Consider the following 24,180-nt stretch of genomic DNA (forward strand, 5'->3'; position numbering starts at 1 on the left):
GTTGACCTGGGTTCGATTCCCGGCCAATGCAAGTCCTTTGGCTCGGGCTGATGTCGAAGCAGAACTCCTTCTGTGACCTGTGGCTCCTCCCAAAACTTTTGGATGGATCATTCGGAAGCCGAAAAGAGCTAGCTCTCCCCGTCGGGGAATCGAACCCCGGTCTTCCGCGCGGGAGCCGAAAATAGTTAAGCTTAACTTCTCTTAACTTTTCCCATTCATTCTCTATGGTAGTGCTTAACACTACGGATGCAATATATTTGTGGCCACACGTAGATTTCCTGGCGCTGTTTCGCTTCTTCCGTGGCGGGGAATTCAAACAGCAGATACTCATCTGTCAATCATTCGCTCTGAAGGAGAGGAGACGCGTTTTACGATCGGAGATTTCTTCACGAAATTGTTTTGTTTGAACAACATACGCTGCCAAACTCCCAACAAGCAGGTAAAGTGAATTCTGTGTTTCTTTTAAAAAAACTAAACCAAAAAAAAAAAAACCTTACAATTAATTACTTATTATATTATCATATATAATCATACTTATGTGATTATTTATAGCAACTGTTTTGAATGTTATGTGATTTTCAAGACTTTAGTGCAAATATATAAATATATATATATATATATATATATATATATATATATATATATATATATATATATAATTGTCAACATGTACTGTGTAATACAATTTCAAAATAACTATTTCCTATATATATATATATATATATATATATATACATATACATATATATATATATACATATACATATATGTATATATATATATAAAAAATTGTCAACATTTTCTGTGTGGTACAACTTAAAATAACTATTTCCTATGTTAAATCAACTTTATTCCTGTGATGCAAAGCTGAATTCTTCAGCATCATTTATACTCTTCAGTGTGTCATATGATCCAGAAATCATTATTTATATGATTTTTTGCTTACAAAACATTTCTTATTGTAATCAATGTTGATATTATCATTGTCACTACAATGATGAAAGCACATTATTTTCGGAAGGTTGACGTGATGCTGAAGACTGGAGTAATAATTCAGAAAATTCAGCTTTTCATAACAGGAATAAATTACAATGATTAGAAAATATATTCAAATATAAAAAAATTGTAAAAATAAAGACACACACACACACATACATATATATATATATATATATATATATATATAATGAATTATAAAATAAATTTGATATATTTAATTTGAATCTATATTTCAGGAATGTTAAGATGATGCATGCTGTGTCAAGACCCATCCACCCGTCTCACTCCACCATAACATCACACCAGACACTGAAGGGAAGGGTTTCTTCCGGATGCAGGTAAATAAATAATTCATACAGGCACTTATGTGTGTAAACTGTCTGTCTCATATGTGCACACAACACCAAGACAAATATTTTAATAAAGTAATGCTGTTAATCTTCTGTAGAACACCACACCATCTGCCATAACTGCGTCCCTCGTTCAGCTCACACTGGACTGTTTCTACAATATTTAGTAATAACTTATAAGTGGTGACTGTCAGTTTGTGCACGTATGACAGGATTTGTAGAAAAATTCATACAAGACGTAGTCAGCCAGACGATGAACATTATTAATTTTATTAATAATTAATAATTATTATATGATGCAGTCACACTTGTAGCAATAATTGTTAGTTCTGTTTGTGGATTCAGGGTTGGCATCATCTGGGGTCCTCTGAGGGTCAGCATCATCTCTTCTCAGGTGTTCTGGATCCAGACTGGAGCTTGTGTAAATCCTAGTTACCACGGGATCAAGATCCCAGCAGAAACAGAGACACATATAGAGACATCATTAGCATAGCTGCTGTTCCAAAAGAGTAAAATTAATTAGTTTAACCCAAGCTAAAGAATAAGAATGCACATTTGATCAGATACAACTACACTCACAATTTAAGAGATACATTATTCGAATGCTTGGCGAAAGAGATGCGTTTATAATCTAGATTTAAACAGAGAGAGTGTGTCTGAACCCCGAACATTATCAGGAAGGCTATATATTTGAATATATACTGTAATTTATTTCTGTGATGCACAGCTGTATTTTCAGCATCATTCATCCAGTCTTCAGTGTCACATGATCTTCAGAAATCAGAATAATATGATGATTTACTGCTCAAGAAAAATTTATTATTATTATTATTATTACTGTAGTTGTTATGTTATGTTGAAAACAGCCGAGTACAATCTTTTCAGTTTCTTACATGAATAGAAAGTTCAGAAGAACAGCATTTATCTGAAATATATATATATATATATATATTTTTTTACATTTTCATCATCAACATTTTTCATCTTTATCATCACTTTTAATCAATTTAAATCATCCTTGCTAAAAAAAAAGGCATTAATTTCTGCCATTTCTTTCCCCCCAAAAGAATGGTACAATCTATATTGTTAAGAAAGCTTTTTATTTCAAATAAATGCAGATCTTTGGATCTTTCTATTTAAAGAATCCCTGGGGGGGTTAAAATATTGATAATAATAATAATAATAATATTTTTTCTTGAGCAGTAAATCATCATATTATTCTGATTTCTGAAGATCATGTGACACTGAAGACAGGAGAAATGATGCTGAAAATACAGCTGCTCATCACAAAAATAAAATACATTTTACTATATGTTCAAATAGAAAGCAGTTATTTTAACTAGTAAAAATATTTCAACAATATTATTGCTTTTACTGTATTTTGGACCAAATAAAGGCAGGCTTGGTGAGAATTAAAAATCTTACTGTTCAAAAACATTTAAGTGGTAGTGTAATATATTTTTTTTCTGTGTTCTCCACAACTTTAGATTTTATTATTGTTGTTGTTGTTGAATCTATACATTTAAATATTTTCATGTATTTCAATTTGTTAATTAAAATACTATAAGTATGTGGCCTTGTTTGAACTGTATTGAACTGTGTGTTAATTTTATTGATTAAAAAATGTATACATTTTGTTGATTTTCTTTTAAATTGATATTACATTTTATTTACTTGCTCAGATATGTAAACACTGAATGTTAATAACTGTTACCATTAAACATACATAATTATTTAATATAAAACATATTTGTATTGTTTTTTCTGTTCTCCACATCTTTATTTTTATTATATCTGTTGCTGTTGTTTAATAACCTATGATTATTTTATGTATATTTATTTAATTATTATATATTTTTGTTTTTTCTTTTAATTTTTATAAGTATATTACTTTCCTATAAATAAAATGAAAAACTTACTTTTTTGTGAGTTTTAGTTATATTTCATATATATGGGTTTTCTGTACAGTTATACACATATAAATAGACGTATCTTTATAAATAAAGGCCTGAAACATTATCAAAGTGTTCTTTTTATCATTATCATAGAGGTCCATTATCATAGAGGTCCTTTCTAGGTGTTGATCAACCATCTTGTCTGGATACTGACTGGATCCGGGTGACTGAAGCGGCCCACTGATCTGGATACAGACTGGATCTGGTGGCTACGTTGACCTCGGAATAAGGGATTTCTTTAAAAGACTCTTTTATTCATATAAGATTTTCTCCAACTTTTCAGATGGAGGCATGAGAAAGAGATTGCCTTGATTGGGCTTGTGGTTATTGGTGGACCGAGTGGACTTTTGTGAGTTTTACTTCTCCCTTTTGGAGTGGGGGGGGGGGCTGACGAAACGCATGTGGGCAGGCGTCGTCACCCTTGATGACCCTTGGCGAGCGTAGTGGTTTACCAGAGGCATCGCACAGGCCGGAGTGGTCGTACACAGCTCGAGTTTCTCTTCATTGTCGCATAAATCTTTCGCCTTTTACTAAAGATTTCCATGGAGGGGAACTTTTGCGAGTGACCTGTATTTTTGGGTGCTCTGCTCACAGCAGAGCTACATCGAAATGTCAAGAGCAGAATCAATTTGGCCGTCCGCCAACACGCTGCAGGAGGGCGTGCCACTGGTCTTCGTCTGTATTTGCACTCTCTGCGTTTGCGCTGTCAGCACTTAATGTTTATTTAGCTGGCATGGGAAGGCAGCACTTTCTTGTACGTGACGGGATGCAAACTCTGGAAGGCTCTCTTTAGTGACGGGTCCAAACAAAGATCTCATCAGCTCCTCTAGCCCTATCGGCGACTCGTGCACTTCGAGCCTTCTTAACGACGGCGCAAGTGGCTGACTGGTGACTGCGTTGGTGGTATAGTGGTGAGCATAGCTGCCTTCCAAGCAGTTGACCTGGGTTCGATTCCCGGCCAATGCATGTCCTTTGGCTCGGGCTGATGTCGAAGCAGAACTCCTTCTGTGACCTGTGGCTCCTCCCAAAACTTTTGGATGGATCGTTCGGAAGCCGAAAAGAGCTAGCTCTCCCCGTCGGGGAATCGAACCCCGGTCTTCCGCGTGACAGGCGGAGATACTGTCCACTATACTAACGAGGAGCTGCGCATGCTGCCGTTTCTCCCCCAACCGACGCTACTGCACCGACATAACTGAACAATGCATGGCTTTTTCTGAAGCTGACACAGCCCTAGCACCGTCAAATTCCGGATGGACCCATCATTAGCTAAAGTCGCATAATATTTGGAACACTACCCGTTGCAGGGGTCATTGTTTGGACTCTTTTTTTTTTTTAAATTGCGCTTTAAACAAAAAGGATTGTGTCAATGCAACTGAACAACATTAATTAGGAACACAGTGCGTCAATAAAGCAAAATGACAGTTAAAGGCATTTCGTCATTGAAATCGGTGATGTCATCATTCAGCTAAGTTCAGTTTAAATAGTATCTGTGCAATAATTTGCAATCAAGTCAACGTTATCGCTGTACATGAAGTGTCCCCAGCTATGCCTGCCAGAGGCGACAGAGGCAAGGAACCAAAACTCGATCGGTGAAAAAATGGAGAAAAAACCCGGTGAGAAACCAGGCTCAGTCGGGGAGACAGTTCTCCTCTGGTCAGAAGAAACCAGCAAATCAGCTCCAGGCTGCAGAAAAGTCAGACTGTGCAGAAGAATCATCTGTTTCCTGTGGTCTTGTCCTGGTGGTCGTCTGAGACAAGTTCTTTACAGGGGATTTGTATCTGGGGCTCATCTAGTTGTCCCGGTCTCCGCTGTGTTTCAGGGCCATAGAGGTCCTTTCTAGGTGTTGATCAACCATCTTGTCTGGATACTGACTGGATCCGGGTGACTGAAGCGGCCCACTGATCTGGATACAGACTGGATCTGGTGGCTACGGTGACCTCGGAATAAGGGATTTCTTTAAAAGACTCTTTTATTCATATAAGATTTTCTCCAACTTTTCAGATGGAGGCATGAGAAAGAGATTGCCTTGATTGGGCTTGTGGTTATTGGTGGACCGAGTGGACTTTTGTGAGTTTTACTGCTCCCTTTTGGAGTGGGGGGGGGGCTGACGAAACGCATGTGGGCAGGCGTCGTCACCCTTGATGACCCTTGGCGAGCGTAGTGGTTTACCAGAGGCAGCGCACAGGCCGGAGTGCTCGTAGACACAGCTCGAGTTTCTCTTCATTGTCGCATAAATCTTTCGCCTTTTACTAAAGATTTCCGTGGAGGGGAACTTTTGCGAGTGACCTGTATTTTTGGGTGCTCTGCTCACAGCAGAGCTACATCGAAATGTCAAGAGCAGAATCAATTTGGCTGTCCGCCAACACGCTGCAGGAGGGCGTGCCACTGGTCTTCGTCTGTATTTGCACTCTCTGCGTTTGCGCTGTCAGCACTTAATGTTTATTTAGCTGGCATGGGAAGGCAGCACTTTCTTGTACGTGACGGGATGCAAACTCTGGAAGGCTCTCTTTAGTGACGGGTCCAAACAAAGATCTCATCAGCTCCTCTAGCCCTATCGGCGACTCGTGCACTTCGAGCCTTCTTAACGACGGCGCAAGTGGCTGGCTGCTGACTGCGATGGTGGTATAGTGGTGAGCATAGCTGCCTTCCAAGCAGTTGACCTGGGTTCGATTCCCGGCCAATGCAAGTCCTTTGGCTCGGGCTGATGTCGAAGCAGAACTCCTTCTGTGACCTGTGGCTCCTCCCAAAACTTTTGGATGGATCATTCGGAAGCCGAAAAGAGCTAGCTCTCCCCGTCGGGGAATCGAACCCCGGTCTTCCGCGCGGGAGCCGAAAATAGTTAAGCTTAACTTCTCTTAACTTTTCCCATTCATTCTCTATGGTAGTGCTTAACACTACGGATGCAATATATTTGTGGCCACACGTAGATTTCCTGGCGCTGTTTCGCTTCTTCCGTGGCGGGGAATTCAAACAGCAGATACTCATCTGTCAATCATTCGCTCTGAAGGAGAGGAGACGCGTTTTACGATCGGAGATTTCTTCACGAAATTGTTTTGTTTGAACAACATACGCTGCCAAACTCCCAACAAGCAGGTAAAGTGAATTCTGTGTTTCTTTTAAAAAAACTAAACCAAAAAAAAAAAAACCTTACAATTAATTACTTATTATATTATCATATATAATCATACTTATGTGATTATTTATAGCAACTGTTTTGAATGTTATGTGATTTTCAAGACTTTAGTGCAAATATATAAATATATATATATATATATATATATATATATATATATATATATATATATATATATATATATATATATATATATATAATTGTCAACATGTACTGTGTAATACAATTTCAAAATAACTATTTCCTATATATATATATATATATATATATATATATATATATATATATATATATATATATATATATATATATATACATATACATATATATATATATACATATACATATATGTATATATATATATAAAAAATTGTCAACATTTTCTGTGTGGTACAACTTAAAATAACTATTTCCTATGTTAAATCAACTTTATTCCTGTGATGCAAAGCTGAATTCTTCAGCATCATTTATACTCTTCAGTGTGTCATATGATCCAGAAATCATTATTTATATGATTTTTTGCTTACAAAACATTTCTTATTGTAATCAATGTTGATATTATCATTGTCACTACAATGATGAAAGCACATTATTTTCGGAAGGTTGACGTGATGCTGAAGACTGGAGTAATAATTCAGAAAATTCAGCTTTTCATAACAGGAATAAATTACAATGATTAGAAAATATATTCAAATATAAAAAAATTGTAAAAATAAAGACACACACACACACATACATATATATATATATATATATATATATATAATGAATTATAAAATAAATTTGATATATTTAATTTGAATCTATATTTCAGGAATGTTAAGATGATGCATGCTGTGTCAAGACCCATCCACCCGTCTCACTCCACCATAACATCACACCAGACACTGAAGGGAAGGGTTTCTTCCGGATGCAGGTAAATAAATAATTCATACAGGCACTTATGTGTGTAAACTGTCTGTCTCATATGTGCACACAACACCAAGACAAATATTTTAATAAAGTAATGCTGTTAATCTTCTGTAGAACACCACACCATCTGCCATAACTGCGTCCCTCGTTCAGCTCACACTGGACCCCTCAGAACGGCTGGTCTTCGTGTTGGACCATAGATGGACAGATCTGTTGAGAACTGCCTCTCTTGAACATCTCTTGGCAACGCAACATAGGAGCAAGGATCTTCTTAAACGGGTTGTAGGCTTGTTTTTTTTCTGTGTCTTCCACAAATTGTATTATTATTAATATTATTGTAGCTGTTGTTGTTTAATCTACAATTTTAAATTATTTAATTGATTTCCATTTGTTAAATAAAACATCAGAAGTATTGGCCTTGTTTACACTGTACTTTAGTGTGTTAATTAATTGTATTGACTTGCTTTATTTTATCTTGCTCAGTTTTGTAAACACTAAATGTTAGTAACGGCTATTATTAAACTCCGTAAATAAATATTTTATTTAAAATACTCTTACCAGTCAAATGTTTTTCAGCAGTAAGATTTTTAATGTTTTTTGAGAATCTCTTCTGCTCACCAAGCCTGCCTTTATTTTATCCAAAGTACAGCAAAAACAGTAGCATTTTAAATATTCTTACTATTTTAAATCAGCTGCTTTCTATTTCAATTCAATTCAATTCAAGTTTATTTGTATAGCGCTTTTTACAATACAAATTGTTACAAAGCAACTTTACAGAAAATTATGTTTCTACAATATTTAGTAATAACTTATAAGTGGTGACTGTCAGTTTGTGCACGTATGACAGGATTTGTAGAAAAATTCATACAAGACGTAGTCAGCCAGACGATGAACATTATTAATTTTATTAATAATTAATAATTATTATATGATGCAGTCACACTTGTAGCAATAATTGTTAGTTCTGTTTGTGGATTCAGGGTTGGCATCATCTGGGGTCCTCTGAGGGTCAGCATCATCTCTTCTCAGGTGTTCTGGATCCAGACTGGAGCTTGTGTAAATCCTAGTTACCACGGGATCAAGATCCCAGCAGAAACAGAGACACATATAGAGACATCATTAGCATAGCTGCTGTTCCAAAAGAGTAAAATTAATTAGTTTAACCCAAGCTAAAGAATAAGAATGCACATTTGATCAGATACAACTACACTCACAATTTAAGAGATACATTATTCGAATGCTTGGCGAAAGAGATGCGTTTATAATCTAGATTTAAACAGAGAGAGTGTGTCTGAACCCCGAACATTATCAGGAAGGCTATATATTTGAATATATACTGTAATTTATTTCTGTGATGCACAGCTGTATTTTCAGCATCATTCATCCAGTCTTCAGTGTCACATGATCTTCAGAAATCAGAATAATATGATGATTTACTGCTCAAGAAAAATTTATTATTATTATTATTATTACTGTTGTTGTTATGTTATGTTGAAAACAGCCGAGTACAATCTTTTCAGTTTCTTACATGAATAGAAAGTTCAGAAGAACAGCATTTATCTGAAATATATATATATATATATATTTTTTTACATTTTCATCATCAACATTTTTCATCTTTATCATCACTTTTAATCAATTTAAATCATCCTTGCTAAAAAAAAAGGCATTAATTTCTGTCATTTCTTTCCCCCCAAAAGAATGGTACAATCTATATTGTTAAGAAAGCTTTTTATTTCAAATAAATGCAGATCTTTGGATCTTTCTATTTAAAGAATCCCTGGGGGGGTTAAAATATTGATAATAATAATAATAATAATATTTTTTCTTGAGCAGTAAATCATCATATTATTCTGATTTCTGAAGATCATGTGACACTGAAGACAGGAGAAATGATGCTGAAAATACAGCTGCTCATCACAAAAATAAAATACATTTTACTATATGTTCAAATAGAAAGCAGTTATTTTAACTAGTAAAAATATTTCAACAATATTATTGCTTTTACTGTATTTTGGACCAAATAAAGGCAGGCTTGGTGAGAATTAAAAATCTTACTGTTCAAAAACATTTAAGTGGTAGTGTAATATATTTTTTTTCTGTGTTCTCCACAACTTTAGATTTTATTATTGTTGTTGTTGTTGAATCTATACATTTAAATATTTTCATGTATTTCAATTTGTTAATTAAAATACTATAAGTATGTGGCCTTGTTTGAACTGTATTGAACTGTGTGTTAATTTTATTGATTAAAAAATGTATACATTTTGTTGATTTTCTTTTAAATTGATATTACATTTTATTTACTTGCTCAGATATGTAAACACTGAATGTTAATAACTGTTACCATTAAACATACATAATTATTTAATATAAAACATATTTGTATTGTTTTTTCTGTTCTCCACATCTTTATTTTTATTATATCTGTTGCTGTTGTTTAATAACCTATGATTATTTTATGTATATTTATTTAATTATTATATATTTTTGTTTTTTCTTTTAATTTTTATAAGTATATTACTTTCCTATAAATAAAATGAAAAACTTACTTTTTTGTGAGTTTTAGTTATATTTCATATATATGGGTTTTCTGTACAGTTATACACATATAAATAGACGTATCTTTATAAATAAAGGCCTGAAACATTATCAAAGTGTTCTTTTTAATTATTCACATTTTTCTATATTAAAAATAACTATTCCCTATTATAATGTATATGTTTCTTAAGATCTTTGCACATTTTGTACACCATACAAAAGAACAATTATTACAAGATTTATTTTTATCTTTGTTCACAAAGTTCATCTATTATATGTTAATCGTACTTAAAGTGTACCTAGATGAAAAAACGAATACAAACTCATTTTATGGTATTTGTGGCCGAGACGGGATTCGAACCTCTAATTCTGTGTATTTTTTTCGTCCCGCCTCCCTGGAATTTCCTTCGTTGCTATTGGCTAGTTAGCACTCTACACCTATCCGCGACTGGCCTCCGCGTGACAGGCGGAGATACTGTCCACTATACTAACGAGGAGCTGCGCATGCTGTCGTTTCTCCCCCAACCGACGCTACTGCACCGACATAACTGAACAATGCATGGCTTTTTCTGACGCTGACACAGCCCTAGCACCGTCAAATTCCGGGTGGACCCATCATTAGCTAAAGTCGCATAACATTTGGAACACTACCCGTTGCAGGGGTCATTGTTTGGACTCTTTTTTTTTTTTTTTTTTTTTTTTAAATTGCGCTTTAAACAAAAAGGATTGTGTCAATGCAACTGAACAACATTAATTAGGAACACAGTGCATCAATAAAGCAAAATGACAGTTAAAGGCATTTCGTCATTGAAATCGGTGATGTCATCATTCAGCTAAGTTCAGTTTAAATAGTATCTGTGCAATAATTTGCAATCAAGTCAACGATATCGCTGTACATTAAGTGTCCCCATTTATGCCTGCCAGAGGCGACAGAGGCAAGGAACCAAAACCCGATCGGTGAAAAAATGGAGAAAAAACCCGGTGAGAAACCAGGCTCAGTCGGGGAGACAGTTCTCCTCTGGTCAGAAGAAACCAGCAAATCAGCTCCAGGCTGCAGAAAAGTCAGACTGTGCAGAAGAATCATCTGTTTCCTGTGGTCTTGTCCTGGTGGTCGTCTGAGACAAGGTCTTTACAGGGGATCTGTATCTGGGGCTCATCTAGTTGTCCCGGTCTCCGCTGTGTTTCAGGGCCATAGAGGTCCTTTCTAGGTGTTGATCAACCATCTTGTCTGGATACTGACTGGATCCGGGTGACTGAAGCGGCCCACTGATCTGGATACAGACTGGATCTGGTGGCTACGTTGACCTCGGAATAAGGGATTTCTTTAAAAGACTCTTTTATTCATATAAGATTTTCTCCAACTTTTCAGATGGAGGCATGAGAAAGAGATTGCCTTGATTGGGCTTGTGGTTATTGGTGGACCGAGTGGACTTTTGTGAGTTTTACTTCTCCCTTTTGGAGTGGGGGGGGGGCTGACGAAACGCATGTGGGCAGGCGTCGTCACCCTTGATGACCCTTGGCGAGCGTAGTGGTTTACCAGAGGCATCGCACAGGCCGGAGTGGTCGTAGACACAGCTCGAGTTTCTCTTCATTGTCGCATAAATCTTTCGCCTTTTACTAAAGATTTCCATGGAGGGGAACTTTTGCGAGTGAACTGTATTTTTGGGTGCTCTGCTCACAGCAGAGCTACATCGAAATGTCAAGAGCAGAATCAATTTGGCCGTCCGCCAACACGCTGCAGGAGGGCGTGCCACTGGTCTTCGTCTGTATTTGCACTCTCTGCGTTTGCGCTGTCAGCACTTAATGTTTATTTAGCTGGCATGGGAAGGCAGCACTTTCTTGTACGTGACGGGATGCAAACTCTGGAAGGCTCTCTTTAGTGACGGGTCCAAACAAAGATCTCATCAGCTCCTCTAGCCCTATCGGCGACTCGTGCACTTCGAGCCTTCTTAACGACGGCGCAAGTGGCTGACTGGTGACTGCGTTGGTGGTATAGTGGTGAGCATAGCTGCCTTCCAAGCAGTTGACCTGGGTTCGATTCCCGGCCAACGCATGTCCTTTGGCTCGGGCTGATGTCGAAGCAGAACTCCTTCTGTGACCTGTGGCTCCTCCCAAAACTTTTGGATGGATCGTTCGGAAGCCGAAAAGAGCTAGCTCTCCCCGTCGGGGAATCGAACCCCGGTCTTCCGCGTGACAGGCGGAGATACTGTCCACTATACCAACGAGGAGCTGCGCATGCTGCCGTTTCTCCCCCAACCGACGCTACTGCACCGACATAACTGAACAATGCATGGCTTTTTCTGAGGCTGACACAGCCCTAGCACCGTCAAATTCCGGATGGACCCATCATTAGCTAAAGTCGCATAACATTTGGAACACTACCCGTTGCAGGGGTCATTGTTTGGACTCTTTTTTTTTTTTAAATTGCGCTTTAAACAAAAAGGATTGTGTCAATGCAACTGAACAACATTAATTAGGAACACAGTGCGTCAATAAAGCAAAATGACAGTTAAAGGCATTTCGTCATTGAAATCGGTGATGTCATCATTCAGCTAAGCTCAGTTTAAATAGTATCTGTGCAATAATTTGCAATCAAGTCAACGATATCGCTGTACATGAAGTGTCCCCAGCTATGCCTGCCAGAGGCGACAGAGGCAAGGAACCAAAACTCGATCGGTGAAAAAATGGAGAAAAAACCCGGTGAGAAACCAGGCTCAGTCGGGGAGACAGTTCTCCTCTGGTCAGAAGAAACCAGCAAATCAGCTCCAGGCTGCAGAAAAGTCAGACTGTGCAGAAAAATCATCTGTTTCCTGTGGTCTTGTCCTGGTGGTCGTCTGAGACAAGGTCTTTACAGGGGATCTGTATCTGGGGCTCATCTAGTTGTCCCGGTCTCCGCTGTGTTTCAGGGCCATAGAGGTCCTTTCTAGGTGTTGATCAACCATCTTGTCTGGATACTGACTGGATCCGGGTGACTGAAGCGGCCCACTGATCTGGATACAGACTGGATCTGGTGGCTACGTTGACCTCGGAATAAGGGATTTCTTTAAAAGACTCTTTTATTCATATAAGATTTTCTCCAACTTTTCAGATGGAGGCATGAGAAAGAGATTGCCTTGATTGGGCTTGTGGTTATTGGTGGACCGAGTGGACTTTTGTGAGTTTTACTTCTCCCTTTTGGAGTGGGGGGGGGGGGCTGACGAAACGCATGTGGGCAGGCATCGTCACCCTTGATGACCCTTGGCGAGCGTAGTGGTTTACCAGAGGCATCGCACAGGCCGGAGTGGTCTTAGACACAGCTCGAGTTTTACTTCATTGTCGCATAAATCTTTCGCCTTTTACTAAAGATTTCCATGGAGGGGAACTTTTGCGAGTGACCTGTATTTTTGGGTGCTCTGCTCACAGCAGAGCTACATCGAAATGTCAAGAGCAGAATCAATTTGGCCGTCCGCCAACACGCTGCAGGAGGGCGTGCCACTGGTCTTCGTCTGTATTTGCACTCTCTGCGTTTGCGCTGTCAGCACTTAATGTTTATTTAGCTGGCATGGGAAGGCAGCACTTTCTTGTACGTGACGGGATGCAAACTCTGGAAGGCTCTCTTTAGTGACGGGTCCAAACAAAGATCTCATCAGCTCCTCTAGCCCTATCGGCGACTCGTGCACTTCGAGCCTTCTTAACGACGGCGCAAGTGGCTGACTGGTGACTGCGTTGGTGGTATAGTGGTGAGCATAGCTGCCTTCCAAGCAGTTGACCTGGGTTCGATTCCCGGCCAACGCATGTCCTTTCGCTCGGACTGATGTCGAAGCAGAACTCCTTCTGTGACCTGTGGCTCCTCCCAAAACTTTTGGATGGATCGTTCGGAAGCCGAAAAGAGCTAGCTCTCCCCGTCGGGGAATCGAACCCCGGTCTTCCGCGTGACAGGCGGATACTGTCCACTATACTAACGAGGAGCTGCGCATGCTGCCGTTTCTCCCCCAACCGACGCTACTGCACCGACATAACTGAACAATGCATGGCTTTTTCTGACGCTGACACAGCCCTAGCACCGTCAAATTCCGGATGGACCCATCATTAGCTAAAGTCGCATAACATTTGGAACACTACCCGTTGCAGGGGTCATTGTTTGGACTCTTTTTTTTTTTTAAATTGCGCTTTAAACAAAAAGGATTGTGTCAATGCAACTGAACAACATTAATTAGGAACACAGTGCGTCAATAAAGCAAAATGACAGTTAAAGGCATTTCGTCATTGAAATCGGTGATGTCATCATTCAGCTAAGTTCAGTTTAAATAGTATCTGTGCAATAATTTGCAATCAAGTCAACGATATCACTGTACATGAAGTGTCCCCAGCTATGCCTGCCAGAGGCGACAGAGGCAAGGAACCAAAACTCGATCGGTGAAAAAATGGAGAAAAAACCCGGTGAGAAACCAGGCTCAGTCGGGGAGACAGTTCTCCTCTGGTCAGAAGAAACCAGCAAATCAGCTCCAGGCTGCAGAAAAGTCAGACTGTGCAGAAGAATCATCTGTTTCCTGTGGTCTTGTCCTGGTGGTCGTCTGAGACAAGGTCTTTACAGGGGATCTGTATCTGGGGCTCATCTAGTTGTCCCGGTCTCCGCTGTGTTTCAGGGCCATAGAGGTCCTTTCTAGGTGTTGATCAACCATCTTGTCTGGATACTGACTGGATCCGGGTGACTGAAGCGGCCCACTGATCTGGATACAGACTGGATCTGGTGGCTACGTTGACCTCGGAATAAGGGATTTCTTTAAAAGACTCTTTTATTCATATAAGATTTTCTCCAACTTTTCAGATGGAGGCATGAGAAAGAGATTGCCTTGATTGGGCTTGTGGTTATTGGTGGACCGAGTGGACTTTTGTGAGTTTTACTTCTCCCTTTTGGAGTGGGGGGGGGGCTGACGAAACGCATGTGGGCAGGCGTCGTCACCCTTGATGACCCTTGGCGAGCGTAGTGGTTTACCAGAGGCATCGCACAGGCCGGAGTGGTCGTAGACACAGCTCGAGTTTTTCTTCATTGTCGCATAAATCTTTCGCCTTTTACTAAAGATTTCCATGGAGGGGAACTTTTGCGAGTGACCTGTATTTTTGGGTGCTCTGCTCACAGCAGAGCTACATCGAAATGTCAAGAGCAGAATCAATTTGGCCGTCCGCCAACACGCTGCAGGAGGGCGTGCCACTGGTCTTCGTCTGTATTTGCACTCTCTGCGTTTGCGCTGTCAGCACTTAATGTTTATTTAGCTGGCATGGGAAGGCAGCACTTTCTTGTACGTGACGGGATGCAAACTCTGGAAGGCTCTCTTTAGTGACGGGTCCAAACAAAGATCTCATCAGCTCCTCTAGCCCTATCGGCGACTCGTGCACTTCGAGCCTTCTTAACGACGGCGCAAGTGGCTGGCTGGTGACTGCGTTGGTGGTATAGTGGTGAGCATAGCTGCCTTCCAAGCAGTTGACCTGGGTTCGATTCCCGGCCAACGCATGTCCTTTGGCTCGGGCTGATGTCGAAGCAGAACTCCTTCTGTGACCTGTGGATCCTCCCAAAACTTTTGGATGGATCGTTCGGAAGCCGAAAAGAGCTAGCTCTCCCCGTCGGGGAATCGAACCCCGGTCTTCCGCGTGACAGGCGGAGATACTGTCCACTATACTAACGAGGAGCTGCGCATGCTGCCGTTTCTCCCCCAACCGACGCTACTGCACCGACATAACTGAACAATGCATGGCTTTTTCTGACGCTGACACAGCCCTAGCACCGTCAAATTCCGGATGGACCCATCATTAGCTAAAGTCGCATAACATTTGGAACACTACCCGTTGCAGGGGTCATTGTTTGGACTCTTTTTTTTTTTTAAATTGCGCTTTAAACAAAAAGGATTGTGTCAATGCAACTGAACAACATTAATTAGGAACACAGTGCGTCAATAAAGCAAAATGACAGTTAAAGGCATTTCGTCATTGAAATCGGTGATGTCATCATTCAGCTAAGTTCAGTTTAAATAGTATCTGTGCAATAATTTGCAATCAAGTCAACGATATCGCTGTACATGAAGTGTCCCCAGCTATGCCTGCCAGAGGTGACAGAGGCAAGGAACCAAAACTCGATCGGTGAAAAAATGGAGAAAAAACCCGGTGAGAAACCAGGCTCAGTCGGGGAGACAGTTCTCCTCTGGTCAGAAGAAACCAGCAAATCAGCTCCAGGCTGCAGAAAAGTCAGACTGTGCAGAAGAATCATCTGTTTCCTGTGGTCTTGTCCTGGTGGTCGTCTGAGACAAGGTCTTTACAGGGGATCTGTATCTGGGGCTCATCTAGTTGTCCCGGTCTCCGCTGTGTTTCAGGGCCATAGAGGTCCTTTCTAGGTGTTGATCAACCATCTTGTCTGGATACTGACTGGATCCGGGTGACTGAAGCGGCCCACTGATCTGGATATAGACTGGATCTGGTGGCTACGTTGACCTCGGAATAAGGGATTTCTTTAAAAGACTCTTTTATTCATATAAGATTTTCTCCAACTTTTCAGATGGAGGCATGAGAAAGAGATTGCCTTGATTGGGCTTGTGGTTATTGGTGGACCGAGTGGACTTTTGTGAGTTTTACTTCTCCCTTTTGGAGTGGGGGGGGGGGGGCTGACGAAACGCATGTGGGCAGGCGTCGTCACCCTTGATGACCCTTGGCGAGCGTAGTGGTTTACCAGAGGCATCGCACAGGCCGGAGTGGTCGTAGACACGGCTCGAGTTTTTCTTCATTGTCGCATAAATCTTTCGCCTTTTACTAAAGATTTCCATGGAGGGGAACTTTTGCGAGTGACCTGTATTTTTGGGTGCTCTGCTCACAGCAGAGCTACTTCGAAATGTCAAGAGCAGAATCAATTTGGCCGTCCGCCAACACGCTGCAGGAGGGCGTGCCACTGGTCTTCGTCTGTATTTGCACTCTCTGCGTTTGCGCTGTCAGCACTCAATGTTTATTTAGCTGGCATGGGAAGGCAGCACTTTCTTGTACGTGACGGGATGCAAACTCTGGAAGGCTCTCTTTAGTGACGGGTCCAAACAAAGATCTCTTCAGCTCCTCTAGCCCTATCGGCGACTCGTGCACTTCGAGCCTTCTTAACGACGGCGCAAGTGGCTGACTGGTGACTGTGTTGGTGGTATAGTGGTGAGCATAGCTGCCTTCCAAGCAGTTGACCTGGGTTCGATTCCCGGCCAACGCATGTCCTTTTGCTCGGGCTGATGTCGAAGCAGAACTCCTTCTGTGACCTGTGTCTCCTCCCAAAACTTTTGGATGGATCGTTCGGAAGCCGAAAAGAGCTAGCTCTCCCCGTCGGGGAATCGAACCCCGGTCTTCCGCGTGACAGGCGGAGATACTGTCCACTATACTAACGAGGAGCTGCGCATGCTGCCGTTTCTCCCCCAACCGACGCTACTGCACCGACATAACTGAACAATGCATGGCTTTTTCTGACGCTGACACAGCCCTAGCACCGTCAAATTCCGGATGGACCCATCATTAGCTAAAGTCGCATAACATTTGGAACACTACCCGTTGCAGGGGTCATTGTTTGGACTCTTTTTTTTTTTAAATTGCTCTTTAAACAAAAAGGATTGTGTCAATGCAACTGAACAACATTAATTAGGAACACAGTGCGTCAATAAAGCAAAATGACAGTTAAAGGCATTTCGTCATTGAAATCGGTGATGTCATCATTCAGCTAAGTTCAGTTTAAATAGTATCTGTGCAATAATTTGCAATCAAGTCAACGATATCGCTGTACATGAAGTGTCCCCAGCTATGCCTGCCAGAGGCGACAGAGGCAAGGAACCAAAACTCGATCGGTGAAAAAATGGAGAAAAAACCCGGTGAGAAACCAGGCTCAGTCGGGGAGACAGTTCTCCTCTGGTCAGAAGAAACCAGCAAATCAGCTCCAGGCTGCAGAAAAGTCAGACTGTGCAGAAGAATCATCTGTTTCCTGTGGTCTTGTCCTGGTGGTCGTCTGAGACAAGGTCTTTACAGGGGATCTGTATCTGGGGCTCATCTAGTTGTCCCGGTCTCCGCTGTGTTTCAGGGCCATAGAGGTCCTTTCTAGGTGTTGATCAACCATCTTGTCTGGATACTGACTGGATCCGGGTGACTGAAGCGGCCCACTGATCTGGATACAGACTGGATCTGGTGGCTACGTTGACCTCGGAATAAGGGATTTCTTTAAAAGACTCTTTTATTCATATAAGATTTTCTCCAACTTTTCAGATGGAGGCATGAGAAAGAGATTGCCTTGATTGGGCTTGTGGTTATTGGTGGACCGAGTGGACTTTTGTGAGTTTTACTTCTCCCTTTTGGAGTGGGGGGGGGCTGACGTAACGCATGTGGGCAGGCGTCGTCACCCTTGATGACCCTTGGCGAGCGTAGTGGTTTACCAGAGGCATCGCACAGGCCGGAGTGGTCGTAGACACAGCTCGAGTTTCTCTTCATTGTCGCATAAATCTTTCGCCTTTTACTAAAGATTTCCATGGAGGGGAACTTTTGCGAGTGACCTGTATTTTTGGGTGCTCTGGTCACAGCAGAGCTACATCGAAATGTCAAGAGCAGAATCAATTTGGCCGTCCGCCAACACGCTGCAGGAGGGCGTGCCACTGGTCTTCGACTGTATTTGCACTCTCTGCGTTTGCGCTGTCAGCACTTAATGTTTATTTAGCTGGCATGGGAAGGCAGCACTTTCTTGTACGTGACGGGATGCAAACTCTGGAAGGCTCTCTTTAGTGACGGGTCCAAACAAAGATCTCATCAGCTCCTCTAGCCCTATCGGCGACTCGTGCACTTCGAGCCTTCTTAACGATGGCGCAAGTGGCTGACTGGTGACTGCGTTGGTGGTATAGTGGTGAGCATAGCTGCCTTCCAAGCAGTTGACCTGGGTTCGATTCCCGGCCAACGCATGTCCTTTGGCTCGGGCTGATGCCGAAGCAGAACTCCTTCTGTGACCTGTGGCTCCTCCCAAAACTTTTGGATGGATCGTTCGGAAGCCGAAAAGAGCTAGCTCTCCCCGTCGGGGAATCGAACCCCGGTCTTCCGCGTGACAGGCGGAGATACTGTCCACTATACTAACGAGGAGCTGCGCATACTGCCGTTTCTCCCCCAACCGACGCTACTGCACCGACATAACTGAACAATGCATGGCTTTTTCTGATGCTGACACAGCCCTAGCACCGTCAAATTCCGGATGGACCCATCATTAGCTAAAGTCGCATAACATTTGGAACACTACCCGTTGCAGGGGTCATTGTTTGGACTCTTTTTTTTTTTTAAATTGCGCTTTAAACAAAAAGGATTGTGTCAATGCAACTGAACAACATTAATTAGGAACACAGTGCGTCAATAAAGCAAAATGACAGTTAAAGGCATTTCGTCATTGAAATCGGTGATGTCATCATTCAGCTAAGTTCAGTTTAAATAGTATCTGTGCAATAATTTGCAATCAAGTCAACGATATCGCTGTACATGAAGTGTCCCCAGCTATGCCTGCCAGAGGCGACAGAGGCAAGGAACCAAAACTCGATCGGTGAAAAAATGGAGAAAAAACCCGGTGAGAAACCAGGCTCAGTCGGGGAGACAGTTCTCCTCTGGTCAGAAGAAACCAGCAAATCAGCTCCAGGCTGCAGAAAAGTCAGACTGTGCAGAAGAATCATCTGTTTCCTGTGGTCTTGTCCTGGTGGTCGTCTGAGACAAGGTCTTTACAGGGGATCTGTATCTGGGGCTCATCTAGTTGTCCCGGTCTCCGCTGTGTTTCAGGGCCATAGAGGTCCTTTCTAGGTGTTGATCAACCATCTTGTCTGGATACTGACTGGATCCGGGTGACTGAAGCGGCCCACTGATCTGGATACAGACTGGATCTGGTGGCTACGTTGACCTCGGAATAAGGGATTTCTTTAAAAGACTCTTTTATTCATATAAGATTTTCTCCAACTTTTCAGATGGAGGCATGAGAAAGAGATTGCCTTGATTGGGCTTGTGGTTATTGGTGGGCCGAGTGGACTTTTGTGAGTTTTACTTCTCCCTTTTGGAGTGGGGGGGGGCTGACGAAACGCATGTGGGCAGGCGTCGTCACCCTTGATGACCCTTGGCGAGCGTTGTGGTTTACCAGAGGCATCGCACAGGCCGGAGTGGTCGTAGACACAGCTCGAGTTTCTCTTCATTGTCGCATAAATCTTTCGCCTTTTACTAAAGATTTCCATGGAGGGGAACTTTTGCGAGTGACCTGTATTTTTGGGTGCTCTGCTCACAGCAGAGCTACATCGAAATGTCAAGAGCAGAATCAATTTGGCCGTCCGCCAACACGCTGCAGGAGGGCGTGCCACTGGTCTTCGTCTGTATTTGCACTCTCTGCGTTTGCGCTGTCAGCACTTAATGTTTATTTAGCTGGCATGGGAAGGCAGCACTTTCTTGTACGTGACGGGATGCAAACTCTGGAAGGCTCTCTTTAGTGACGGTCCAAACAAAGATCTCATCAGCTCCTCTAGCCCTATCGGCGACTCGTGCACTTCGAGCCTTCTTAACGACGGCGCAAGTGGCTGACTGCTGACTGCTGACTGCGTTGGTGGTATAGTGGTGAGCATAGCTGCCTTCCAAGCAGTTTACCCGGGTTCGATTCCCGGCCAACGCAAGTCCTTTGGCTCGGGCTGATGTCGAAGCAGAACTCCTTCTGTGACCTGTGGCTCCTCCCAAAACTATTGGATGTATCATTCGGAAGCCGAAAAGAGCTAGCTCTCCCCATCAGGGAATCGAACCCCGGTCTTCCGCATGACAGGCGGAGATACTGTCCACTATACTAACGAGGAGCTGCGCATGTTGCCGTTTCTCCCCCAACCGACGCTACTGCACCGACATAACTGAACAATGCATGGCTTTTTCTGACGGTGACACAGCCCTAGCACCGTCAAATTCCGGGTGGACCCATCATTAGCTAAAGTCGCATAACATTTGGAACACTACCCGTTGCAGGGGTCATTGTTTGGACTCTTTTTTTTTTTTAAATTGCGCTTTAAACAAAAAGGATTGTGTCAATGCAACTGAACAACATTAATTAGGAACACAGTGCGTCAATAAAGCAAAATGACAGTTAAAGGCATTTCGTCATTGAAATCGGTGATGTCATCATTCAGCTAAGTTCAGTTTAAATAGTATCTGTGCAATAATTTGCAATCAAGTCAACGATATTGCTGTACATGAAGTGTCCCCAGCTATGCCTGCCAGAGGCGACAGAGGCAAGGAACCAAAACTCGATCGGTGAAAAAATGGAGAAAAAACCCGGTGAGAAACCAGGCTCAGTCGGGGAGACAGTTCTCCTCTGGTCAGAAGAAACCAGCAAATCAGCTCCAGGCTGCAGAAAAGTCAGACTGTGCAGAAGAATCATCTGTTTCCTGTGGTCTTGTCCTGGTGGTCGTCTGAGACAAGGTCTTTACAGGGGATCTGTATCTGGGGCTCATCTAGTTGTCCCGGTCTCCGCTGTGTTTCAGGGCCATAGAGGTCCTTTCTAGGTGTTGATCAACCATCTTGTCTGGATACTGACTGGATCCGGGTGACTGAAGCGGCCCACTGATCTGGATACAGACTGGATCTGGTGGCTACGTTGACCTCGGAATAAGGGATTTCTTTAAAAGACTCTTTTATTCATATAAGATTTTCTCCAACTTTTCAGATGGAGGCATGAGAAAGAGATTGCCTTGATTGGGCTTGTGGTTATTGGTGGACCGAGTGGACTTTTGTGAGTTTTACTTCTCCCTTTTGGAGTGGGGGGGGGGGGGGGGGCTGACGAAACGCATGTGGGCAGGCGTCGTCACCCTTGATGACCCTTGGCGAGCGTAGTGGTTTACCAGAGGCATCGCACAGGCCGGAGTGGTCGTAGACACAGCTCGAGTTTCTCTTCATTGTCGCATAAATCTTTCGCCTTTTACTAAAGATTTCCATGGAGGGGAACTTTTGCGAGTGACCTGTATTTTTGGGTGCTCTGCTCACAGCAGAGCTACATCGAAATGTCAAGAGCAGAATCAATTTGGCCGTCCGCCAACACGCTGCAGGAGGGCGTGCCACTGGTCTTCGTCTGTATTTGCACTCTCTGCGTTTGCGCTGTCAGCACTTAATGTTTATTTAGCTGGCATGGGAAGGCAGCACTTTCTTGTACGTGACGGGATGCAAACTCTGGAAGGCTCTCTTTACTGACGGGTCCAAACAAAGATCTCATCAGCTCCTCTAGCCCTATCGGCGACTCGTGCACTTCGAGCCTTCTTAACGACGGCGCAAGTGGCTGACTGGTGACTGCGTTGGTGGTATAGTGGTGAGCATAGCTGCCTTCCAAGCAGTTGACCTGGGTTCGATTCCCGGCCAACGCATGTCCTTTGGCTCGGGCTGATGTCGAAGCAGAACTCCTTCTGTGACCTGTGGCTCCTCCCAAAACTTTTGGATGGATCGTTCGGAAGCCGAAAAGAGCTAGCTCTCCCCGTCGGGGAATCGAACCCCGGTCTTCCGCGTGACAGGCGGAGATACTGTCCACTATACCAACGAGGAGCTGCGCATGCTGCCGTTTCTCCCCCAACCGACGCTACTGCACCGACATAACTGAACAATGCATGGCTTTTTCTGACGCTGACACAGCCCTAGCACCGTCAAATTCCGGATGGACCCATCATTAGCTAAAGTCGCATAACATTTGGAACACTACCCGTTGCAGGGGTCATTGTTTGGACTCTTTTTTTTTTTTAAATTGCGCTTTAAACAAAAAGGATTGTGTCAATGCAACTGAACAACATTAATTAGGAACACAGTGCGTCAATAAAGCAAAATGACAGTTAAAGGCATTTCGTCATTGAAATCGGTGATGTCATCATTCAGCTAAGTTCAGTTTAAATAGTATCTGTGCAATAATTTGCAATCAAGTCAACGTTATCGCTGTACATGAAGTGTCCCCAGCTATGCCTGCCAGAGGCGACAGAGGCAAGGAACCAAAACTCGATCGGTGAAAAAATGGAGAAAAAACCCGGTGAGAAACCAGGCTCAGTCGGGGAGACAGTTCTCCTCTGGTCAGAAGAAACCAGCAAATCAGCTCCAGGCTGCAGAAAAGTCAGACTGTGCAGAAGAATCATCTGTTTCCTGTGGTCTTGTCCTGGTGGTCGTCTGAGAGAAGGTCTTTACAGGGGATCTGTATCTGGGGCTCATCTAGTTGTCCCGGTCTCCGCTGTGTTTCAGGGCCATAGAGGTCCTTTCTAGGTGTTGATCAACCATCTTGTCTGGATACTGACTGGATCCGGGTGACTGAAGCGGCCCACTGATCTGGATACAGACTGGATCTGGTGGCTACGGTGACCTCGGAATAAGGGATTTCTTTAAAAGACTCTTTTATTCATATAAGATTTTCTCCAACTTTTCAGATGGAGGCATGAGAAAGAGATTGCCTTGATTGGGCTTGTGGTTATTGGTGGACCGAGTGGACTTTTGTGAGTTTTACTTCTCCCTTTTGGAGTGGGGGGGGGGGGGGGGGGCTGACGAAACGCATGTGGGCAGGCGTCGTCACCCTTGATGACCCTTGGCGAGCGTAGTGGTTTACCAGAGGCAGCGCACAGGCCGGAGTGGTCGTAGACACAGCTCGAGTTTGTCTTCATTGTCGCATAAATCTTTCGCCTTTTACTAAAGATTTCCGTGGAGGGGAACTTTTGCGAGTGACCTGTATTTTTGGGTGCTCTGCTCACAGCAGAGCTACATCGAAATGTCAAGAGCAGAATCAATTTGGCAGTCCGCCAACACGCTGCAGGAGGGCGTGCCACTGGTCTTCGTCTGTATTTGCACTCTCTGCGTTTGCGCTGTCAGCACTTAATGTTTATTTAGCTGGCATGGGAAGGCAGCACTTTCTTGTACGTGACGGGATGCAAACTCTGGAAGGCTCTCTTTAGTGACGGGTCCAAACAAAGATCTCATCAGCTCCTCTGGCCCTATCGGCGACTTGTGCACTTCGAGCCTTCTTAACGACGGCGCAAGTGGCTGACTGCTGACTGCGTTGGTGGTATAGTGGTGAGCATAGCTGCCTTCCAAGCAGTTGACCCGGGTTCGATTCCCGGCCAATGCAAGTCCTTTGGCTCAGGCTGATGTCGAAGCAGAACTCCTTCTGTGACCTGTGGCTCCTCCCAAAACTTTTGGATGGATCGTTCGGAAGCCGAAAAGAGCTAGCTCTCCCCGTCGGGGAATCGAACCCCGGTCTTCCGCGCGACAGGCTGAGATACTGTCCACTATACTAACGAGGAGCTGCGCA

The 24,180-nt window shown here is 42.9% G+C and overlaps 17 non-coding genes across 17 annotated transcripts; 11 read left to right on the forward strand and 6 right to left on the reverse strand.

The window, feature by feature from the left end:
• The first annotated feature begins 3,790 nt into the window (after nt 1-3,790).
• On the forward strand, nt 3,791-3,905 carry LOC132145963 (U5 spliceosomal RNA). The gene has a single exon (XR_009434721.1). It is a non-coding gene; the product is annotated as a U5 spliceosomal RNA (small nuclear RNA).
• A 468-nt stretch (nt 3,906-4,373) lies between these two features.
• Nucleotides 4,374-4,445, reverse strand: trnad-guc (transfer RNA aspartic acid (anticodon GUC)). The gene has a single exon. It is a non-coding gene; the product is annotated as a tRNA-Asp (tRNA).
• A 1,064-nt stretch (nt 4,446-5,509) lies between these two features.
• On the forward strand, nt 5,510-5,624 carry LOC132145799 (U5 spliceosomal RNA). Its single transcript, XR_009434565.1, has one exon. It is a non-coding gene; the product is annotated as a U5 spliceosomal RNA (small nuclear RNA).
• A 5,839-nt stretch (nt 5,625-11,463) lies between these two features.
• Nucleotides 11,464-11,578, forward strand: LOC132145943 (U5 spliceosomal RNA). The gene has a single exon (XR_009434702.1). It is a non-coding gene; the product is annotated as a U5 spliceosomal RNA (small nuclear RNA).
• Nucleotides 11,579-12,046: 468 nt separating this feature from the next.
• On the reverse strand, nt 12,047-12,118 carry trnad-guc (transfer RNA aspartic acid (anticodon GUC)). The gene has a single exon. It is a non-coding gene; the product is annotated as a tRNA-Asp (tRNA).
• A 1,066-nt stretch (nt 12,119-13,184) lies between these two features.
• On the forward strand, nt 13,185-13,299 carry LOC132146072 (U5 spliceosomal RNA). The gene has a single exon (XR_009434821.1). It is a non-coding gene; the product is annotated as a U5 spliceosomal RNA (small nuclear RNA).
• A 1,602-nt stretch (nt 13,300-14,901) lies between these two features.
• Nucleotides 14,902-15,016, forward strand: LOC132146025 (U5 spliceosomal RNA). The gene has a single exon (XR_009434777.1). It is a non-coding gene; the product is annotated as a U5 spliceosomal RNA (small nuclear RNA).
• Nucleotides 15,017-15,484: 468 nt separating this feature from the next.
• Nucleotides 15,485-15,556, reverse strand: trnad-guc (transfer RNA aspartic acid (anticodon GUC)). The gene has a single exon. It is a non-coding gene; the product is annotated as a tRNA-Asp (tRNA).
• A 1,067-nt stretch (nt 15,557-16,623) lies between these two features.
• Nucleotides 16,624-16,738, forward strand: LOC132146046 (U5 spliceosomal RNA). Its single transcript, XR_009434796.1, has one exon. It is a non-coding gene; the product is annotated as a U5 spliceosomal RNA (small nuclear RNA).
• Nucleotides 16,739-17,206: 468 nt separating this feature from the next.
• Nucleotides 17,207-17,278, reverse strand: trnad-guc (transfer RNA aspartic acid (anticodon GUC)). Its single transcript has one exon. It is a non-coding gene; the product is annotated as a tRNA-Asp (tRNA).
• Nucleotides 17,279-18,340: 1,062 nt separating this feature from the next.
• Nucleotides 18,341-18,455, forward strand: LOC132146023 (U5 spliceosomal RNA). The gene has a single exon (XR_009434775.1). It is a non-coding gene; the product is annotated as a U5 spliceosomal RNA (small nuclear RNA).
• Nucleotides 18,456-18,923: 468 nt separating this feature from the next.
• On the reverse strand, nt 18,924-18,995 carry trnad-guc (transfer RNA aspartic acid (anticodon GUC)). The gene has a single exon. It is a non-coding gene; the product is annotated as a tRNA-Asp (tRNA).
• A 1,063-nt stretch (nt 18,996-20,058) lies between these two features.
• LOC132145964 (U5 spliceosomal RNA) lies at nt 20,059-20,173 on the forward strand. The gene has a single exon (XR_009434722.1). It is a non-coding gene; the product is annotated as a U5 spliceosomal RNA (small nuclear RNA).
• A 1,617-nt stretch (nt 20,174-21,790) lies between these two features.
• Nucleotides 21,791-21,905, forward strand: LOC132145965 (U5 spliceosomal RNA). Its single transcript, XR_009434723.1, has one exon. It is a non-coding gene; the product is annotated as a U5 spliceosomal RNA (small nuclear RNA).
• Nucleotides 21,906-22,373: 468 nt separating this feature from the next.
• On the reverse strand, nt 22,374-22,445 carry trnad-guc (transfer RNA aspartic acid (anticodon GUC)). The gene has a single exon. It is a non-coding gene; the product is annotated as a tRNA-Asp (tRNA).
• Nucleotides 22,446-23,517: 1,072 nt separating this feature from the next.
• On the forward strand, nt 23,518-23,632 carry LOC132146017 (U5 spliceosomal RNA). The gene has a single exon (XR_009434769.1). It is a non-coding gene; the product is annotated as a U5 spliceosomal RNA (small nuclear RNA).
• A 293-nt stretch (nt 23,633-23,925) lies between these two features.
• On the forward strand, nt 23,926-23,997 carry trnag-ucc (transfer RNA glycine (anticodon UCC)). Its single transcript has one exon. It is a non-coding gene; the product is annotated as a tRNA-Gly (tRNA).
• Nucleotides 23,998-24,180: the final 183 nt, after the last annotated feature.

This window comes from Carassius carassius, chromosome 8 (genome assembly GCF_963082965.1).
Source record: "Carassius carassius chromosome 8, fCarCar2.1, whole genome shotgun sequence".
In the NCBI taxonomy this organism is placed as follows: Eukaryota; Metazoa; Chordata; class Actinopteri; order Cypriniformes; family Cyprinidae; genus Carassius; species Carassius carassius.